Raw genomic sequence first — 19206 nt, forward strand, 5'->3', positions numbered from 1 at the left:
GGGCATTATGACTGGAATATTAGACATGGAGGATGTTATTGTGGCTGGCATTATTGCTGACATGGGGGCTTTAAGGTTGTCTTGGTGCTTTTGTCATTGGCAAAGGGAGAAGTGAGGGCATTGTGGCTGACATGGATGGCATTGTGTCTCGCAAAAGGGGATGTGAGGACATTTTGGCTGTCATGGAGGCAATATGGTTGGCATACGGGCATTGAATGTTTGTGGTTGTCATTGGAGTAGCGAGGCGGGCATAAGGGACATTGTGGGTACAGTAAAGAAGGGAGGAAACCTCCAGCTCACCAGTTTGATGCGTCTCCAGACTCTCCGCTCGGATCCCCGCTACGGCTTGCGGTGTGCAAATAGAAGAAAAGAAGAAATGATCCAGCGCTGAGTCGTACTTTGGATTTAAAAAGGAAGCAGTATTTACCACCTTTATTGGGGTATTGAAATAACATCACATTCTTTTTGCCATGAGTAAGAGCACAGCTCGTGCTTGAAACGCGTAGGCCAGGGCAAACCGCCCACTATCCGCACACGTCTTGGGACTGCGTCTCCCTTCAATTTTATTTCAATACCCCAATAAAGGTGGGAATACTGCTTCCTTTTTAAATCCAAAGTACGACACAGCGCTGGATCATTTCTTCTTTTCTGGACATTGTGGGTGTCATGAGGGCTTTTTGGCGGAGATAAGGGATATTGCATATATCATGGGATCATCATGGCTGTCATGGGGGTTTAATGGCTTTCATGTTATGGATTAGTGGCATTTTGGTATATTGGTGATTTCATGGGGGCATTCTGGATGTCAAGTGGCATTATGGTTGTTATGGTTGCATTGAGGTTGGGATTTTGCTTCTGCCATGTGAGGCATTGTTGTTATCATGGGAGTTTTTGGTACACATAGAAGGCATTCAGGGTATTGTTACTGCTATGGAGGACATTGTGGCCTTTATGGGGGCATTGTTGCTGGCATGGGGAGCATTGAGGTTTTCTCGAGGAATTGTGATTGATTGGCATTGTTTCTGGCATATGATGCTTTCGGGGATTGTGGTTGTCAAGGGGCAATTGTGGCCTTCATGGGGACATCGTGACTGGAATTAGAGACAGTGTGGCTGTCATGAGGGCATTGTGACTTTTTTGGAGACCTTGCGGTATTGCAATGGGCATTGTGATTGGGAAAGTGGGCATTGTAGTTGTCATGAGAACATTTTGGTTGTCATATGGCATTGTGGTTTTCATAAGAAGCATTAAGGGCATTGTATTTGTCATGGTTGTATTCTGAATGGCTAAGGGGGCATTGAGGGTAATGTGGCTGGAATAGTGGGGCTTTTGACTGCTATGGAGATATTGTGGCAGGGATAAGGCACATTGTGGATGTTATGGGGGCATAGTGGCTCTTATAAGGGCATTGTTGTTTGAATGAGAACCATTGTGCCTGGCATTGGGATATTTGGATGACCTATAGCGGTTGTTATGCGGGCATTGTGGTTTGCATTGGCGGCATTGTTTCTGGAATAAAGTACATTGTGACTGGCATGGGGGAATAGTGACTGAAAAAATGGATATAGCTGTTGTCATGTCGGCATTGTGGGTGATATGGAGACTTTCTTTTTGGAAAGAAGGCATTGAGTACATTGTGGCTGACATGAAGGGCATTGTACCTAGCATAATCCCATTGTGGTTGACGAAAAAAGAAAACTAGAGCACTGTGGCTGGCCTGGATGTTATTGTGGCTGTAATAATGACAGTGGCTGAAATAAGGGACATTGTGGGTGTCATAAGGGCATTTTGGCGGAGATCAGGATATTGGTAATGTTATGTCAACATTGTCATGGGGCATTGTAGTTGTCATACGGGCATTGAGGCCATTGTGATTGTCATGGTTTTATTGTGGTTGGCTTAGGGCATTGAGGGTGTTGTGGCTGTCATAATAGGTTCTGAGGGTATTGTGGATGTGAAAAGAGAACCTGCCAGTGTCATGGTGGAATTGTGACTGGCATGTGCCATCATGGCTGGCATGGCGGCTTTGTGATGGGCAAAGGGGAAGTGAGTACAGTGTGATTGGCATGGAGAACTTTGTGTTAGGCCAGTGAGAGCTTTTTGGCTGTCATAGGGTAATTGAATGTATGTGGTTGTCATTGAGTCAACGTGGTTGACACGGCGAAGTGAGATCACTGTGGCTGGCATGGGTGGCATTCTGTCTCGCAAAAGTGGTGTCATGGGGCATTGTAGTTGTCATTGGGGTATTGAGGCCATTGTGGTGGTCACGGTTCTATGCTGGTTGGCTTAGGGCATTGAGGTCATTATGGCTGGTGGTCACGGTTCTATGCTGGTTGGCTTAGGGCATTGAGATCATTATGGCTGTCATAATGGATTTTGAGGGCACTGTGGGTGGGAATAGAGACGCTGCGGACATTGTAGCTGTCATGGGGATATTTTGGCTTGGATATGGGTTATTGTGGATTTTTTTGTTGGCATTATGATTGTCATGGGGTTTTTGTGGCTGTCATGGGGCTTTTTGGTTGGTTGGCAATGTGGCTTAGCATGGAGAACTCTGGTTAACGGGCATTTTGACTGGGATAAGTGACATAGCAGGTGTCACTATGGCTGGCATGGAAATTTATGTCTATCATGTGGTTGTTGGCAAAGATGAAAGTAAGGGCATAAGAGGCATTGTGGCTGTCTTGGGGTCTTTTTAGTTGTTATGCCAGCATTGTGGCTCGCAAAGGAGGCATTCAGGACATTGTGACTGGTATGAAGGTCATAGTGACTGACATGGGGGCATTGTGGCTTACATAGAAAGCAATGAGGGCAATGTGGTTCTGATCGAGGAATTTAAATGGGCATTAAAGGCATTGTGTCTGTCATATAAGGCATTTGGGGATTGTGTTTGCAATGGGAACAATGTGGTTTTCATAGTGGCAATGATGCTGGGATAAAACAGAGTTTGGCTGACATGGGCGCATTGTAGTTTGTATATGAGCATTGAGGGCACTGTGGCTTGCATTAAGGACGTTGTGGCGGTCATTGTGGCTGGGATAACGGTTGTAGGCAGCATTGCTGCTGGGATAAAGTACATTGTGGCTAACATGGGGACATTGTAGCCGGCATAGTGGCCATTGACATAATTGTGGCTGTCATGGTGGTATTCTCGCTGGGATAATGACCATAGCAGGTATGATGGAAAGATTGTGGCTGGCATGGCAGCTTTGTGGCTGGCATTGGAACTTTGTGGCTGGCATGGAGCCATTGTTATTGGCAAAGGAAGAAGTGAGGGCATTGTGGCTGGCATGAAGGGCTTTGCGGCCTGCAAATGGGTAATTCAGTGCTTTTTAGCCATCTTGGGGCATTTTGATTGCAATATGGGAATGAAAGGTTTGTGATTGTCATTGGGGCATTGGGGCTGGCGAAAGAGGCATTGTAATTGACATGGGGCATTGTGGGAGCATAATGTACAGTATATGTCGGGTATCCTTTAATTATTGAAGCATTGTGGGTGGCACATGGGCCTTCTTGCTGGCATATGGGCATTGTTTCTGGCAACAATTCTATTGTGGCTGTCATGGTTGCATGTGGTTATAGTGGCCTATATGGGGGCATTGTGGCTAGCATGAAGAGCAATGAGGGCATTGTGGTGGTTATTGAGGAATTGAAGGCATTGTGTCTGACATATGAAGAATTTAGAGATTATGGTTGTTATGGGAACATTGTGGTTTTCGTGGTGGAATTGTTGCTGGGATAAGACAGTTTGTCTGTCATTGTGACATTGGTGGGGTCATGGGGCATTGGGGCTGGGATTATGGATGTTGTGGGTGTCGTGAGGGCATTGTGGCTAGTAAAAGGTCCATTGTCGGCATTGTGGCTGTCATGGTGGAAATTTGTTGGAGATGAAGTACATTATGTGTGTGTCTTAGGATCATTGTGGCTGTCGTGGGGGTATGGTAACTTAAAAGGAGACAATGTGGCTGGCATAAGGCATAGGGGCTCTTATGAGAACCTTGTGGCTGGCATGGGGGCATTGGAGATGGTATAAGGTACATGGTGGGTGTTATGTGGGCATTGTGGCTGGCCTGAAGAGCATTTTGTCTTTTTGGGGTATTGTGGCTGGCATTGGAGCCACTTAGATATTGTGGATGTCATGGAGACATAGTGGCTGTTATAAGGGGCAATGTAGCTGTCATAGGGGTATTTTGACTGTCATTGGAGCATTGTGTCTGTCATTGTTAATTTAGGAGAGTAAAGAAGAAAAATAGATTTTACTCAAAGGCTTTTTGTTCCAGGAGGCACAAAGTGAGTGAGAAACAGTTACTTAAACATTTGAGTAAAAGTATGTTTTTAGTGTTTTGTGGGGCTGTTAAATGTTGATAAAATTCCTATAGAAAGAATTATCATTAAGTAAAGTAGGTGTGACAGAAATAATTCATGCAGTTAAAATGCCAATGTCTAATGACAATGTCATTGCCAAGCCCAGTATATTTTGTGTGTCATTTATGTTACACGATCTTTCTGGTTGTTAGCTGTGTTCATGAAAGTCTATCCTGAAATATGGTTCATTTTTGTAGGGTTTGTGTGGGCAGGGTTTCAATTTTTTGCTGAGTAGCGCAGTATAGTTGATGTGTCTCCTTTTCTTTGCCTCTCTAGTCATTTGGCCAGAAGTTACAAGTCCGTGTCCAGCTATTTTCACTGCTAGTGATATCACTGTGTCATAACATGGCACATGTGAGGTCTTTATTGAATGTGTGATATTTTCCCTAATGGATGATATTATCTATACTGTGTACTCTCTAGGTCACGTATAGGCCCATGTTATAAATGAGTTGTAAATGGTCCACTGAATAGATTGTAGAATGGTTTTCTTTTTTATACAGATGTGGAGGAGAGTGCTATTTCTTCTAGACATCTGATCTTTGATGTGATTGGTGACTAATTTTGGGGTTGTGATCAGAGTCAATTATATCCTACTTGTGGCTTCTAGTCAAGATGGGGTGGTCTGTGCATACTCTTGGATAGGAAGACTTGAGGTTGGATCTCTAGTTTGGCTCCTCAGAATGTATAACAGAAAGGGTTTAATTGGCTCTTAAAATATTTGGGGGTTTCATTAGAAACTAGGCACACTAAAATCTCTTTACTGTTTCCAATACATCTATAGCATATACCAGGAACGTATTATCACACCTCTTTCTTGATTTTTTTTTCTAGGTGTCTATTTGAAAGTGAAGAGAAGCAAGATATGGAATCCTCCAGACAGCGGCAATAGAGGAATCAAATGACTGGTAATTAATATTATTATTAATTACTGATAATTATCAGGCTAGTTTCTAGCTCTGGACTTTCAGAGGTGTGGTGATACTTTCCTGGTATATAAGGATATATGTTTAGTAGTATATACATTGGCTATAGATATTTAAGGGCATTGTAAATGCCTTTGTGTTCCACACATGGGTGCACTGCATTTACATTCCAACATACACATTCATCACCATCTCCACTTCCCCAATGGGAATCTTTTGGCTGGTATGGAGGGTATTGTGGCTGGCATAGGGAGAATTGAGAGCATAGGGTCTGTCCTCGCGCAATTGTAATTAGCATCGAAGGCATTGTTGCTGTCATATGATGCATTCCGTGATTGTTTTTGTCAGAGGACATTGTGGCTTTTATGGTAACATCGTGACTGGGAATTAGAGATAGTGTGGCTGTCATGAGGACATTGTGACTTTTTTGGAGGCATTGTGATATTTGTGTTGGCATTGTGACTGGTAAAGTGAACAATGAGGGCATTGTGACTTAGTTGGAGATGTAGTATTAAAATGGGCATTGTGTTTGGGAAAGTGGTAGTTGTCATGAGAGCATTTTGTTTGTCTTGGGGCATTATGGTTCTCTTAAGAGGCAATAAGTGAATTGTGGTTGTCATGGTTGTTTTCTGAATTGCTAAGGAGGCATGGAGGATAATGTGGCTGGCATTGAGGGACTTGTGGCTGTAATAGAACTGTTGTAGCTGTGATAAGGGACATTGTGGATGTCATGGGGGCATATTGGCTCTTATGAGTGCATTGTAGCTTGAATGGGAGCCATTGTGGCTGGTATTTGGCTATTTTGATAAGACATATAGCGGGTGTTCTGTGGGCATTGTGTCTTGCATTAGGGGCATTGTGCGTAAGAATGGGGGCAATCTAGCTGGAATACGGCCATTAATGGCATTGTGACAGGCATGGAGGGCATTGTGTCATTTCTGTATTTTCGTTGGCAAAAGGGGAATTGAGAACATTGTGGCTGTAATGGAGATATTGTGGCTGGGCTCAGGGACAGTGGGGCAGTCATATGGGCATAATGTCTCCTATAGGAGCACTGTGGCTGGCACGTGGGCATTGCTGCCCATGTGCCAGCCACAGTGCTCCTATAGGAGGAATTTTGGTTGACATAGGGACTTTGTACTTGTCATGGGAGCATTGAAGTATGCAAAAAAGGCATTCAGGCCATTGTGGCTGATATGGAGTGCAATGTGGCATTTGTGGTGGCATTGATGCTGGCATAGATAGAATTTCTGGTTGTTCGATAAATTTGTAATTGGCACTGAGGACATTGTGGCTCGCATATGAGTAATTTGAGGATAGTGGCTGTCATGGGGGCATTGTGGATTTTAGGTAAGCATTGTGTCTGGTAAAGTGGACAATGAGGACATAGTAGTTGTCATGGTTCATTTTAGTTGTCCTGGTTCTATTGATGTTGGCTTAGGGAGCATTGAGGGCAATATGGCTGGCATTGAGAGCATTAGGTTATCATGGAGCATAGTGGCTGGGATAAGGGACATTGTGGACATTGCAGATGTCATGGCTGCATTTTGACTTGGAAAAGGGACATTGTTGATTTCATGGGGGCAATTTAGCTGGCATTTAGAGCACTGTGGCTGGCATTGAGGACAATTTAGCGATCATGGGGCATTGGGACTGGCATAAGAGGCATTAGCAGCACTGTGGCTGCGCTAAAGTACATTGTGGCTCGCATAGTGGCATTGTGGCTCCTGGCATAATGACTGTCATGGGGCATTGTAGTTGTCATAGGGCTATTGAAGCCATTGTGGCTGTCATGGTTGTATTGCAGTTGGCTTAGGCGGCATTGAGAGCAATGTGGTTTGGATAAGGGTCATTGTGAACGGAATAAGGGACACTGGACTTTGTAGCTGTCATAGATACATTTTAGCTGCCATATGGGATATTGGTTAGAAGCATTATGGCTGTCACGTGGTATTGTGGCTGTAATGGGGGCTTTGTGGTTGGTTGGCATTGTGGCTGGCATGGAGGAAGTTGTGGCTAACATTGAGGATATTATGACTGGGATATGGGACATAGCGAGTGTCATGAGGATATTGTGGCTTGCAGGTGTCATTATGGCTGGCACAGGGATTTGTGTCTGTCATGTCTTGGTTAGCAAAGGGGAAAGTGAGTTCATTGTGGCTTTAATAAAGGCATAGTGGCTTGCAAAGGAGCATTGACATTTGGTGGTTTCCATTTTGGCCTTCGGGCTGGCATAAGGTGCATTGACTGCATTGTTGCATGTATAAAGTACATTGTGGTCGCATGATTGTTGATTTTCTGGCGGCTTTGTGGCTGTCATGGAGGGCATTTGTCTGTCTTAGTGGCATTGTTTCCCTTATAAATGACATTGTGGCTTTCATTAGAGGATAGTGACTCTTACAGGAGCATTATTGCCAGCATTGGGCAGTGTAAATGCCTTGGTGGCATTGAGGGCAATGTCATTCGTACATTGTCGCTTACATGGGAGCTTTGTGCCTGTCATGTGGTTCTTTGTAGTATGCATATAGATACTGAGGCTATTGTGTGTTGAATAAAGGACATTTGGGTGGTCATTGTAGCTTGGATAAGGGGTATCACCGGCATTGCTGCTGGGATAAAGTACACTGTAGCTGGCATGGGGACTTTGTGGCTGGCATAGTGGCCACTGACAGCATGGTGGCTACCATTACGGCATTTTGGTGGAGATAACGTAGATTGCGTGTGTCATGGGATTAATGTGGGTGTCATGGGGGTTTAGTGACTTAGGAGACCATGTAAATGACATGGGGCATAATGTGGCTATTATAAGAACCTTGTGGCCGGCATGGCGCATTGTAGATGGAATAAGGTACATTGTGGGTGTTGTGAGTGCATTGTGGCTGACCTGAAAAGCATTGTGGCTTTTTTTAAGGTCTTGTGGCTGGCACAACGGGCACTTTAGTTGGCTTAGCAGGTATTGAAGGCATTGTCATTTGCATAGGGGACATTGATGACTTTGTGGTTGTCATGTGGGGGAAATGTGGCTGGCACTGAGGACTTTGTGGCTGTCATTGGAGCCATTTAGATGTGGTGGGACAATGTAGCTGTCATAGGTGCATTTTGGCTGTCATTGGAAAACTGTGACTGTCATGACTTTTTGATTTAGAGTTTGTGTTGACAATGTTTATTTTTTTACTATGAATGCCACAGTATAGTTAATGAGTCTAATTTTCTTTGCCTCTCTAGTGATTTGGCCACAAGTTTCAAGTCAGCGTCTAGCTATTTCCGCTACTAGTGTATTTACATTCCAGCATACACATTCATCACCATCTCCCCTTTCCCATTAGGAAAGTTTTTCTGTCATGTGCCCATTGTGACTGGCATGGGGGGCATTGTGGCCGGCATAGGGAGACATTAGGACATTGGAGATATCCTCGAGGAATTTATAATTGCCATTGAGGGCATTTTTGCTGGCATATGAGGCATTGTGTGGCTGTCATGGAGGCATTATGACTGTCATGGAGGAATTGTGGGCATTGTGGCTGCTACAGTGGGCAACAAGGCATTGTAGTCATCAAGGGGGCAATTAGGCCATCATGGGGAAGAGTGGTTGTCATGGTTGTATTGAGGTTTGCCTTCTGCTGCTGCGATGTGAGGGATTGTGGTTCTCATGTAGGCTTTGGGGTAGACATAGGAGGCATTTAGTGTCATTTTACGGCTATGAAGGACATTGTGTATTTCATGTGGACATTGTAGCTATTATAGGGAGCATTAAGGGTATTATGGTTGTCCTCTGGGAATTGTAATTGGCATTGAAGGCATTGTTCTTGGCATATGACACATTCCGGGATTGAGTTTGTCAGGGGTTATTGTGACTTTCATGGAAAAATCGTGACTGGGTTTAGAGACAGGGCAGCTGTCTTGAGGGCATTGTGACTTGTGTTTTTTTTCCTGGCATTGTCACTGGTACAGTGGTCATTGAAGGCATTGTTCTTGGCATATGACACTTTCCGGGATTGTGGTTGTCAGGGGGTATTGTAGCTGGCATAGCGAGCATTGTGGTTGTCCTCAGGAAATTGTAATTGCCATTGGTGTCATTGTTGCTGGTATATGATGCATTACAGGATTGTGGTTGTTAGGGGACATTGTGGCTTTCATGGGGACACTGTGACTGGTATTAGAGACAATGTGGCTATTATGAGGGCATTGTGACTTTTTTGGAGGCATTGTGGTTTTTATTTGTGCTTTGTGACTGGTAAATTGGTCATTGTAGTTGTCATGAGGACATTTTGGTTGTCATTGTGCAGTGTGTTTGTCATGGTTGTATTGCAAATTGCTAGTGGTGAGTTGAGGGCAATGTTGTTGGAATAAGCGGCATTGTGGGTGGGATGATGGACACTTTACATTGTATCCTTCAAGGAGGCTTTTTTGCTGGGATGTGGGATATTGTTAATTTCATGGGTATGAAGGGTTTTTTGTGGTTGGTTGGCATTGTGACTGGCATGGTGGATATTGTGGCTAATATTGGGGGCATTTTGGCTTGGATAAGGGACATAGCAGGTGTTACGATTGCATTTTGGATGGCGGGTGTCATTATGGCTTGCATAGGGGACTAGTGTCTGACATGTGGTGGTTGGCTAAAGGGGAAGTGACGGCATTGTGTTTGTCAAATTTGGACATTTTGGCTGCCGTCAGGGCATTGAAGGTTTGTGGTTGTCGTTGTGGCATTTGGCTGGCATAAGGGGCTTTGAGAGAAAATAGCTGCCCATGACAGCCATAATGTTCTCCATGCCAATTATTAATGGTAAAATCAGAATTGAGGGCATAGTGGCTGATATGGATGGCATTGTAGCTATAATAGAGCTATTGTGGCTGGGATAAGGGACATTGTGTGTGTCACTTGGGCATAGTGGCTCTAATGGGAGTATTGTGGCTGGCACTTGGACATTGTTATTTGAGTTGGAGCCATTGTGGCTGGCATTCGGGCATTCCGACTGGGATAATGCATATAGCGGTTGTCATTATGGCATTGTGGCTTGCATTAGAGGCTTTCTGATTAGTATAGTTCTATTCTAAATTGCATTGGGCCACGATTGGCATTGTGACTTGCATGGAGGGCATTGTGGCTGTCATTTTTGCATTGTCGTTGGCAAAAGAGGAATTGAGGGCATTGTGGCTGGAGGGTTTTGTGTCTGGTATAAGGGACAATTTGGGGATCATGAGGGCATAGTGGCTCTAAAGGAAGCATAGTGACTGGCACATGGGCATTGCTGCTGCCATGGGAGACATTGTGGCTGGGATGTTGGACATTGTGGGCATCATGGTTATCATCGAGGAATTGGTATTAAGGGCATTTTGACTAGCATATTAGGCATTTGGGGATTGTGATTGTCATGGTGGCATTTTGGCATTCATGTTGGCAATGTGGCTGAGATTAGAAACAGTATGGCTGGCATGGAAAGCATTGAGGTGTTTATTTGGGCATTGTGGCTGTCATATGTGCATTTTGGCTTTCATTGAAAAATTGTGGCTGTCATGACTTGTTAATTTAGGGTTTGTGTGTACAATGTTTTATTTTTTTTGCTATGAGTGCACAGTATAGTTGATGTGTCTTCTTTTCTTTGCCTCTCTAGTCATTTGGCCACAAGTTGCAAGTCCGTGTCCAGCTATTTTTACTACTAGTGATATAACTTTGTGTCTTAGCTTGGAGCATGTGAGGTCTTTATTGAATGTGTGATATTTTTCCTGATGATTGATATTAGCTCTACTGTGTCCTCTCTAGGACACATTTAGGCCCATGTCATACATGAGTTGTAAATGGTCCACTGAATAGATTGTAGAATGGTTTTCTGTTTTATACAGATGTGGAGGAGAGTGCTATTTCTTCTTGGCATCTGATCTTTGGTGTGATTGGTGAATAATTTAGGAGTTGTGATTAGAGACTATTATATCCTACTTATGGTTTCTAGTCAGGATGGCATGATCGGTGCATAATTTTGGATAGGAAGGCTTGAGGTGTGATTTCTAGTTTGGCTCCTCAGAATGGCTTTCCCAGAAATTGTTTAATTGCCCCTTTAAAATATTTTAGGGTTTTATTAGAAACTAGACACACTAAGGTCTCTTTACTGTTTCCAATACATCTATTGCATACACCAGGAACGTATTATCACACATCTTTTTTTATTTTCTTTGTTTCTAGGTGTTCATTTGAAAGTGATGAGAACTAAGATATGGAATCCTCCAGTCAGCGGCAATAGAGGAATTTGTGGACTGGTAATTAATATTATTATTAATTACTGAGAATTATCAGTCTAGTTTATAGCTCTGGAATTTCAGAGGTGTGGTAATACCTTCCTGGTATATAAGGATATATGTCCAGTAGTACATATATTGACTATAGATATTTAAGGGCATTGTAAATGCCTTTGTGTTCCACTCATGGGTGCACTTCATTTACATTCCAACATACACATTCATCAATATCTGCCCTTTCCCATTATTAAAATTTTGTTGTCATGTACGCCATGTGGCTGGCATAAAGGGCTTAGTGGCAAACAGAGAGAAATGAGGGCATTGGGGTTATTCTCGAGGAATGTATAAATGGCATTGAGAGCACTTTGTCTGGCATATGAGGCATTCAAGAATTGTGACTTTCATGGGGGCATTGTTGCTTTCATGCGGACATTGCGGCAGGGATTAGACACTGTGGTTGTCATGGGGGCATTATAACTGTCATGTAGGAGTTGTGGAATTAGTGGGCATTGTGACTGCTACAGAGGCATTGTAGTTGTCAAGGGGGCAATTAGGCCATCAAGGGGAATTGTGGTTATCATGGTTGTATTGCAGTTGGCCTTTTGCTGCTGCCATGTGTGTGATTGTAGTTCTCATGGAGGCTATAGTGTAGACATAGGAGGTATTCAGGGTGATTTTACAGCTATGAACGACATTGTGTCTTTCATGTGGGCATTGTAGCTATTATAGGGAGCATTAAGGGCATTATGGTTGTCCTTGGGGAATTGTAATTGGCATTGAAGGCATTGTTCTTGGCATATAACACATTCCGAGATTGTGGTTGTCAGGGGACATTGTGGCTTTCATGGGAAAATCGGGACTGGGTTTAGGGACCGCTCGGCTGTCTTGAGGGCATTGTGACTTTTTGGAAGCATTGTGTTTTTTTGCTGGCATTGTGACTGGTAAAGTTCTCAATTAAGGCATTGTAGTTGTCATGAGTGCATTTTAGCTGTCATCGGGCATTGTGGTTGTCATGGTTGTATTGCTAATGGCTAAGTGGGCAATGTGGCTGGCATATGGCGCATTGAGAGAAGTATGATTGGTTTCGAGGGCATTGTGAATAGCATATTAGGCATTTATTGATCATGGTTGTCATGGGGACATTTTGGCTTTTATGGCATTCATGTTGGCAATGTGGCTGAGATTAGAAACAGTGTGGCTGTTATGAGGGCAGTGTGACTGTCATGGATGCATTGTGGCTGGTATGGAGAGCATTGATGTGTTTATTTGGCCATTGTTGCTGGTAAAATCGACAGTGAGGGCATTGTAATTGTTATAGTCGAATACTAGCTGTTGTAGGGGAATAGTGGCTGTCATGTGGCCATATTACCTCTCATGGGGCACTGTGGCTGCCTTGTGGGCATTGATGGCACTGTGAGTGTCATGGGGCATTGTTGTTTTATATATAAAACATTAAGGGCATTGTGGCTGGCATAAGTCATAAAGGGCATTGCGGTTGTCGTAAGCCTTATTTGCTGGGATAAAGGATGTTATTGTTGTCATGGTGGCATTTTGACTGGGTTAGAGGCATTGTGGACATTGTAGCTGTCCATGGCGCATTTTGACTGGGAAAAGTAACATTGTTGATTTCTTAGAGGCATTGTAGCTAAAATGTGACATCATGCTGGCATTGGGGCTTTGTGATTGGCAAACGGGAATTGAGTACATTGTGACTGGCATAGAGGGCTTTGTGTCAGGCAAGTGAGAGCATTTTAGCTGTCATAGGGGCATGTGAATGTATGTGGTTGTCATTTACTCATTGTGGTTTGCAAAGGCAGAAGTGAGGGCATTGTGTGGTTGTATGGAGGCAATATGGTTGGCATATGGGAATTTAAGGTTTGTGGTTGAAATTGGGGCATTGATGCTGGCATAATTGCCATTTATGGCATTTCTGCATAGATAAAGTACATTGTTGACATTGTCCCTATGACATCCGCAAAGCTCCATGTAACCAACATTGTAGCAGGCATTTGGGTCATTCAGGGCATTGTGGCTGTCATGGAGGACATTTTTGTGGTCAAGGGCACACGGGCATTGTGACTGTCATAATAGACATTAAGCAAATTGTGTTGTTCATTGAGGCATTGTGGTTGGCATAAGGGGCATTGGCGGCATTATTCTTAGGATAATGTACATTTTGGCTGGCTTGGGGTAATTGTGAAAAGGGATATAGCTGTTGTCATGACAGCATTGTGCCGGGCATGGGGGCACTGATGGTGGTGTGGAGGCTTTCTTTTTGGAACTGAGTCATTGAGTGCATTGTGGCTGACATGAAGGGCATTGTAACTGGCATAATCCCATTGTGGTTGGCAAAAAATAATGGAGAATTCTGGTTTGCATTGAGTTCATTGTGGCTGTAATAAAGACTTGGGTGAGATAAGAGACATTGTCGGTGTCATGAGGGCATTTTGGCGGAGATAAGGGATTTTGCGAATGTTATTTGAGCATTGTCATGGGGCATTGTAGTTGTCATAGGGGCATTGAGGCCGTTGTGGTTGTCATGGTTGTATTGTGATCGGTTTAGGGCATTGAGGGCAATATGGCTGGCATAATGGGTTTTAAGGGCATTGTGGGTGGAAATAGAGATACTGTAGATATTGTAGCTGTCAAAAGGATATTTTGTCTTGGATATGGGTTATTGTTGTTTTATTGGTGTCATTGTGACTTTCATGGGGCTTTGTGGTTGGTTGGCAATGTGGCTGGCATGGTGAGCACTGTGGTTAACTTTGGGGCATTTAGGCTGGGATAAGGGACATAGCAGGTGTCCTAAGGCCAAAAGGGGACGTGAGGATATTTTAGCAGTCATGGAGGCAGTATGTTTGGTATACAGCTAGTAAAGGTTTGGAGTTGTCATTGGGGCATTCTGTCTGGTATGGGGGCATTGTGACTGGAATGTGGCATTATGGCTGACATGAGGGATTTGTGGCTGTCTTGGAGATATTGTGGTTGGCAATTAGAAAATTAAGGGCATTCTGGCTGACATGGAGGTCATTGTAACTGGCAAAGGAGGAAGTGAGGGCACTTTGGTTATAATGGGGATTTGTTGCCGGTGTAGGGGCATTAAAGGCTTGTGGTGGTCATAGAGGCTTTGCGGCGAGCCTAAGATTCATTGACAGCGTTGTTGCACGGATAAAGTACATTGTGGCTGGCATGGGGGAATTGTGACTGGGAAAAGGGATATATCGGTTGTCATGTCGGCATTGTGGGTGGTATGGAGGCTTTTTTGTTTGGAAAGGGGGAATTGAGGGAATTCAAGCTGACATGAAGGGCATTGTAACTGGCATAATCCCATTGTGGTTGGCAAAAAGGAATTCAATTCACTACGACTGGCTTGAAGCTCATTGTGGCTGTAATAAAGACGTAGTGGCTGAGATAAGCAACATTGTGGGCATTAGGGCAGGCATGTAGAGCATTGAGGTATTTATATTGGCATTGTGGCTGCTAAATTGGCTAATGAGGCATTATAGCTATCATGGGTCAATTAGGCCGTCAAGTGGCATTGTGGTTGTCATAGTTGTTTTGCCGTTGGCCTATTGATGTTGCCATGTAAGGCTTTGTAGTTGTCATGGGGCACTTGGGTAGACATAGGAGGCATTCAGGGTAATGTTACTGCTATGGAGAACATTGTGGCCTTCATTGGGGCATTGTGGTTTTTCTCATGAAATTCTAATTGGCATTGCTGTCCATGTTGCTGTTATATAATGCATTCCAGTTTTATGGTTTTTAGTGACTTTCATGGGGGCACTGTGATTGGGATTAGAGACAGTGTGGCTGTCGTCATGGCATTGTGACTTGTTTGGAGGCATTGTGCTTTTTATTTGGGCTTTGTGACTGGTAAAGTTGGGCATTGCAGTTGTCATAAGGGCATTTTGGTTGTCATGGGGCTGTGTGGTTGTCATAAGAGGCATTGAGGGTAATGTGGTTGTCATGGTTGTTTTCTTAATGGGGCATTGAGAGAATTGTGGCTGGCATAAGGGGCATTGTGGGTGGGATGATGGACACTGCATTGCATCTTTCAAGGAGGCTTTGTTGCTGTGATATGAGATATTGTTGATTATTACATGGGTACATTGTGACTGTCACGGCGCATTGTGACTATGATGGGGTTTTTGTGGTTGGTTGGCATTGTGGTTAATATTGGGAGCAATTGTGGCTGGCATTGGAGCATTCCGACTGGAATAAGGCATATAGCGAGTGTCGTGGCATTATGCCTTGCATTAGGGACATTCTGGTTATGATAGGTCTATTCTAAATTGCATAGCCCATGATTGGCATTGTGACTTGCATGGAGGACCTTGTGGCTGTCATTTCCACAATGCCTTTGGCAAAAGGGGATTTCGGGGCATTGTGGCTGGCTTGGAGGGTTTTGTGTCTGGTATAAGGGACAATGTGGGGGTCATGGGGGCATAGTGGTTCTAAAGGGAGCATTGTGACTGGCACAAGGGCATTGCTGCTGCCATAGGGGGCATTGTTACTGGGATGTTGGACACGGTGGGCATTGTGGTCATCATCGTGAAATTCGTATTGAGGGCATTTTGACTAGCATATTAGTCATTTGGGGATTGTGATGGTCATGTTGACATTTTGGCTTTCATGGTGGCAATGTGGCTGAGATTAGAAACAGTGTGGCTATCATGGGGCACAGTCTGACAGTCATGTAGCCATTGTGGCTGGCATAGAGTGCATTGAAGTGTTTATTTGAGCATTGCGGCTGGTAAAATTTAACAGTGAGGGCATTGTAGTGGTCATGGTCGCATTGTGGCTGTTGTAGAGGAATAGTGACCGCCATGAGAACAAAGTATCTAGCTTCAGGTTAAAATGAGGGTATTGTGACTGGCTTAAGAGTCATTGAGGGCATTGTCGTCGTCATGGGGCATTTTGTCTAGGATAAGGGACATCGTGGATATTGTAGCTGTAATGGGAGCATTTTAGCTGGGATAAGTGACATTGTTGATTTCATTTGTGGCTGTTTTGGGATTTTTATGACTGTCATGGGAGCTTTGTGATAAGTTGGTATGTAAGACATTTAGTGCGTTGTGGCTGGCATGGCGGGCATTGTGGTTGTCATGGAGTCATTCAGGCTGGCATAAGAGGCATTAGTTGCAACGTTGCAGGGATAAAGTACATTGTGGCTTTCATAGTTGCATTGTGGCTGGCATAACGGCTGTTGACGACATTGTGGCTGTCATGGGGGCATTGGTTGCACTGTTGCAGGGGTAAAGTACATTGTGGCATTCACAGTGGCATTGTAGCTGGCATAAGGGCCAATGATGTCATTGTGGATGTCATGGCGGCATTTTGACTGGAATATGGGACATAGCAGGTGTAATGGCAGGAAGGAGGTGAAGGGAAAGTGAGCCCTAATCTACCCACCGCCCTGTACCTGCCTACTTGCAACGACTCGCCCTAGGCGACGGGGTACAACTGGGCGGCGGTCCCTACGCTGTCTAAGTGCACGGGAGAACAAACAGGGAAGACGCAAGGGAAGGGGCAGTAGCCACGGAACGCCGCGAGGAAATGGAGCGGTGAATGAGTAGTCAGAACCAGGATGAAGTGGAGTATACCAAAGTGAGCACGGAGAAGGAAGCAAGCCAGGGGCAAAGCAAAGCAGGTTAAGCGGAACTGCAGCAAGGCAGAAGCACGGCAGAAGCAGGCTGGAGCAAGCAGCAGTGAGGCCAGGAATCCAGAAGAATTACAAGCACTGAGGAAGAGAGCACGGCAGGTAATAAAGGACAGGGGGCGGAGCTAACTCCGACTGACCAGGCCGCGATAGGCTCTCCCACTCCTGAGCCTGCCACCCTGGTTGGTGGGAGATGGTGTCAGTCGAACAGGTCTGGCCTCAGGTGTGGATTGATTAATCCCAGGAGTATACCTAGACGTAGTACCTGGCAGATCCCTAACAGCAGGTCTCGTGGGCATTTTGGGTGACATGCCATCATGACTGGCATATGGGCTGTGTGACTATCATGTGGACATTGTGTTTGGCAAAGGGGAAAGTGACTACGTATTGGCTGGCATGGAGAACTTTGTTTTAAGTAAATTAGAGATTTTGGCTGTCTTAGGGGCATTGAAGGTATGTGGTTGTCATTAAGTCATTGTGGTTGGCATATGGGGTATTGGCATCAATGGTGCTGGAATAAAGATTATTGTGGTGGCATGGGGCATTGTGACTAGGATAAGGCCTATTGAAGGCATTGTGGATGTCATGGGGCATTGTCACTAGAATAATAGACATAGAGGGTGTTATTGTGGCTGCCATTATTGCTGACAAGGGAGCTTTGTGGTTGTCTTGTTGGCTTTGTGGTTGGGTTGGCAAAGGGGAAAGTGAGGGCATTGTGGCTGACATGGATGGCATGGTGTTTTGCAAAAGGGGATGTGAGGACATTTTGGCTGTCATGGAGGCAATATGATTGGCGTACGGGCATTGAATGTTTGTGATTGCCATTGGGTCAGTGCGTCGGACTTAAGGGACATTGTGGGTGTCATGAGGGAATTTTTGCGGAGATATCGCAGATATGATGGGATCATTGTGGTTGTCATGTGGGTTTATTGGCTTTCATAGAGATATTGTGGCTGACATGATGACTTTTTAAGCTGTCATCGGACAATGTATTTGTCATAGGGGCTTTTAGGGCATTGTGGTTGTCATGGTTGTATTGCGGTTGGCTTAGGGACATTGAAGGCAAATTGTCTGGCATTAGGAGCATTAAGGATGTGATTACACATTGTATGGGCATTTTGGTTGGGTTTCATGGTGGCAATGGTTGGGTTTTGGGATATTGGTGATTTAATGGGGGCATTCTGGCTGTCAAGGGGCATTGTGGTTGTCATAGTTGTATTGAGGTTGGCCTTTTGCTTCTGCCATGTGAAGCATTGTAATTGTTATGGGAGCATTGGGGTACACATAGGAGGCATTCAGGTTATTTTTACAGCAATTTTTCTAGCTAGAATAACGCATATTGAGGGCATTGTTGCTGTCATGGGGAATTATGACTGGAATAATAGACATGGAGGATGTTATTGTGGCTGCCATTATTGCTGACATGGGGGCTTTGTGGTTGTCTTGGTGGTTTTGTCAATGGCAAAGGGAGAAGTGAAGGCATTGTGGCTGACATGGATGGCATTGTGTCTCAGAAAAGGGGATTTGAGGACATTTTGGCTGTCATGGAGGCAATATGGTTGGCATACGGGCATTGAATGTTTGTGGTTGTCATTGGAGTAACGAGGCGGGCATAAGGGACATTGTGGGTGTCATGAGGGCTTTTTGGCGAAGATAAGGGATATTGCATATATCATGGGATCATCATGGCTGTCATGGGGGTTTAATGGCTTTCATAAAGATTTTGTAGCTGGAATGATGACTTTTTTAGCTGACATAGGACATTGTAGTTGTCATAGGGGCTTTGAGGGCGTTGTCATAAGTGTATTGTATTTGGCTTAGGGGACATTGAAGGCAAAGTGGTTCACATAAGTGGCGTTATGGATTAGGAGCATTTTGGAATATTGGTGATTTCATGGGGGCATTCTGGATGTCAAATGGCATTATGGTTGTCATTGTTGCATTGAGGTTGGCCTTTTGCTTCTGCCATGGGAGGCATTGTTATCATGGGAGCACTTTGGTACGCATAGGAGGCATTCAGGGTAT

At 44.4% G+C, this 19206-nt stretch overlaps 1 long non-coding RNA gene across 8 annotated transcripts in view; it reads left to right on the top strand.

Annotated features, from left to right (window-relative positions):
• Positions 1-19206, top strand: part of LOC142749471 (uncharacterized) — a 166114-nt gene that overhangs the window by 2485 nt on the left and 144423 nt on the right. For all 8 annotated transcript variants that reach the window (XR_012882415.1, XR_012882417.1, XR_012882418.1 and 5 more), the window contains exon 2: positions 5200-5273. This is a non-coding gene — a long non-coding RNA (uncharacterized LOC142749471). The remainder of the gene's footprint in view (positions 1-5199; positions 5274-19206) is intronic.

This window comes from Rhinoderma darwinii, chromosome 3, assembly GCF_050947455.1.
Source record: "Rhinoderma darwinii isolate aRhiDar2 chromosome 3, aRhiDar2.hap1, whole genome shotgun sequence".
NCBI classification, from domain to species: domain Eukaryota; kingdom Metazoa; phylum Chordata; class Amphibia; order Anura; family Rhinodermatidae; genus Rhinoderma; species Rhinoderma darwinii.